Source organism: Mus caroli, chromosome 8 (assembly GCF_900094665.2).
Source record: "Mus caroli chromosome 8, CAROLI_EIJ_v1.1, whole genome shotgun sequence".
NCBI classification, from domain to species: domain Eukaryota; kingdom Metazoa; phylum Chordata; class Mammalia; order Rodentia; family Muridae; genus Mus; species Mus caroli.
In genome coordinates this window covers 39,858,619-39,862,181 of record NC_034577.1, presented here as the reverse complement: position 1 = coordinate 39,862,181, position 3,563 = coordinate 39,858,619, and the positions used below count along the sequence as shown (strand labels likewise).

General features: G+C 47.9%; 1 pseudogene; it reads left to right on the top strand.

The window, feature by feature from the left end:
* The first annotated feature begins 309 nt into the window (after positions 1-309).
* On the top strand, positions 310-830 carry LOC110300816 (annotated as a pseudogene).
* The last annotated feature ends 2,733 nt before the right edge of the window (positions 831-3,563 follow it).

Sequence of the window (3,563 nt, the reverse complement as noted above, 5' to 3'; positions counted from 1 at the left end):
CCCCAACTTCACCCCACAGCTTTGAGTGCTTGTTCTCAGCTGGAAGAGCTATGGATGGGATGGAGCCTTCAGGAGGCCTTGCTGTGGAAGTGGATCACTAGAAAGCAAGCCATGGCTCTCTGCTCCTCCCTGTTCCAGAGACAGCTGCATCTTCTTGTGCAGTGCCAGTCTCATCCGGTAGACAAAATGGTGAAGGTCGGTGTGAACGGATTTGGCCGTATTGGGCGCCTGGTCACCAGGACTGCCATCTGCTCTCCACATGGCAAAGTGGAGGTTGTTGCCATCATTGACCTCAACTACATGGTCTACATGTTCCAGTATGACTCCACCGATGGCAAATTCAACGGCACAGTCAAGGCTGAGAATGGGAAGCTTGTCATCAATGGGAAGCCCATCACCATCTTCCAGGAGCAAGACCCCGCTAACATCAAATGGGGTAAGGCCGGTGCTGAGTATGTTGTGGAGTCTACTGGTGTCTTCACCACCATGGAGAAGGCCGGGTCCACTTGAAGGGTGGATCCAAAAGGGTCATCATCTCCGCCCCTTCTGCCGATGCCCCCATGTTTGTGATGGGTGTGAACCACGAGAGAAATATGACAACTCACTCAAGATTGTCAGCAATGCATCCTGCACCACCAACTGCTTAGCCCCCCTGGCCAAGGTCATCCATGACAACTTTGGCATCATGGAAGGGCTCATGACCACGGTCCATGCCATCACTGCCACCCAGAAGACTGTGGATGGCCCCTCTGGAAAGCTGTGGTGTGATGGCCATGGGGCTGCCCAGAACATCATCCTTGCTTCCAAAGTGCTGCCAAAGCTGTGGGTAAGGTCACTGAATGGGAAGCTCACTGGCATGGCCTTCCGTGTTCCTACCCACAATGTGTCCGTCGTGAATCTGATGTGCCGCCTGGAGAAACCTGTCAAGTATGATGACATCAAGAAGGTGGTGAAGCAGGCACCCGAGGGCCCACTGAAGGGCATCTTGGGCTACACTGAGGACCAGGTTGTCTCCTGAGACTTCAACAGCAACTCCCACTCTTCCACCTTCGATGCCGGGGCTGGCATTGCTCTCAATGACAACCTTGTCAAGCTCATTTCCTGGTATGACAATGAATACAGCTACAGCAACAGGGTGGTGGACCTCATAGCCTACATGGCCTCCAAGGAGTAAGAAACCCTGGACCACCCACCCCAGCAAGGACACTGAGAGCAAGAGAGAGGCCCTGAGGAGTCCCTATCCCAACTTGACCCCCAACACTGAGCATCTCCCTCACAATTTCCATCCCAGACCCCCATAATAACAGGAGGGGTCTAGGGAGCCCTCCCTACTCTCTTGAATACCATCAATAAAGTTCGCTGCACACACACCCCCCCCCAAAGAAAGCAAGCCATGAGGGTTACGGTCAGGCCATCAGCCCTCGAACTCTGTGTTCGCTGGTCTCCTGTGGTGTAAGGAGGCTCCACCATAACCTTTTCCCCAACCATGGACTCAGCCGTATGTTCTCCACCACGTTGGACCAAGACCCTTGGAACTCACGAGCCAAAATAACTCTTTTCTCCCATATGCCATTTCTATGAGATACTGATAATGCAAAAGTGATTTTCACCGCAAACATGTTCTGTTCTGGGTTCAGTGGTTGGAGCTCAAAGATACACATCTATTTGATAAAAGAGAGTAACTTGAAATTCCTGTGTAATCTGGATTTACTGGCCACTAACGGGGGTTCTGCTTTGGTGGATAACTGGGTTCCCACCATTCAGAAAACACTGGGTTAAAGGGATTCAGAACTGCTTTTACCCAGTTTGTTATTCAAACTAAATCGGGGGACTGGAGGGGCACAGCTGCCAGGGAAGGCCCACCAAGGCTTACCGGTCTCCACAGTGCTCAGAAAGGACAAGGAGAGTGTCTATACAGTCTCAGAGGGAGCACCACCCTGACGGATCCTTGATTCCACGCTTCTGTGTTCCAGAGCCTCGGGGGAATAGTTTTCACGTATGTATCTCCTTGTGTTTTTATGATACTCTTACCTTACTTGCCTTTCCTACACTGCAAGTCCTGCTTCTTTTTTCATGTCATGCATATGTGTGTGCATGTATACAGATTTCATATATGAAGGGAGAAGCCCAACACTGTCTTCTCTTTAGATCTTTCCCTTCCTTGCCTCATGGTCTCCACTCTACTCCTCTCTTGTCGTGAATCTAGATTCTGCATATGAGAGGATACACACACACACACACATATACACGTATATCATCACATTTACTATCCATCTATTGATGGACATCTAGGCTGGTTCAGCTTCTTAGCTATTGTGCATTGTGCAGCAACAACCCCATATGGGCAAGGGGCTCTGTAGTATATTGATTTAAAAGTCTTAGGTTATATGCCCAGGAGTGATATTGCTGGTTCGGTTGGTAGATTTTACTTTTGTTTTCATGTATGTATTTATTTGTTCATTTGTTCATGGTTGAGGAGCCCCTATGTATACACTGATTGCCAGGATCGCACAGGTCACAGTCCCACCATCAGCAAGTGAGGCTTTCTCTTTCCACCACGCTCACCAGAATTTGTGATCATGTGTTCTCTTGATCACCATTCTGAGTGGAATGAGATGGAGCCTAGACCTAGTTTTAATTTGTGTTTCTCTGCCGGCTTGGAGGATGCTGAGTCTTTGTCCTTACAGCATCACCAGGAGACACATGCAACTTCTTCACACAAAAGGCCACAGGACACATTGAAAAAGAAGCCAAGCCTTTAGCTGCCTGGCAAGCTGCCAATTTCCTCTCAAAGAATTTGAGGACAGTCTGATATAGGTTGGGCAGGTCCTCCATCTTCCAAAGGGTCCCTCAGCTGCTCCTCAACTCCACACTTGGACATCAGGAGGGGAAGCTGCTGCCCTCACCGGGACATTCTTGTGGGGGCAATTTCTATAAAAATAAGTTAACTAAGTCATGAAATCTGAGAAACCACTCATATTGCTGCTTGGAGGTTTTAGTGTCATGAGATGTCACAAACCAAACCATGAACTTTGAAGTTTTTATATTATTATTGTTGTTGTTGTTGTTACTAAGGCAGGCATGTGCATTGCTCAGCAGTGCATGTGTGGAGTGTAGGAGAGAATTCCATAGCATCAGCTCCCTCCTCCTTTCACACGGGTTCTGGGGATTGAACTCACCTTGCTAGGCTTACATGGCAATCACTTTATGCTCTGAGCCACCTTGCTGCCCCTACCATGCAGTTTTTAGAACACAGAGAACACTTGGTTAAAATATTGATCTCAATCTGATGATTCTAAAATCTATTTATTATTTCATTTTATGGGGTGGTGACTTTTTATTTACCAGGAAAATAGTTGTTTTTATGAGAACATTATAAATGTACATGATTGACCTCTTTAGATTTCCCATACTCTTTCTAAGAATCTGAATGGCTTCCGGGAAGCTAAACTTAGAAGGAACCATGAGGATCTTCTGGCATACACTTTCATTTTGTCGGGGAGAAACCCCGGGCAAGAACACATTAGGGAAGGGATCAAGGCCCCGCAGTTAGTAAGTGAAGG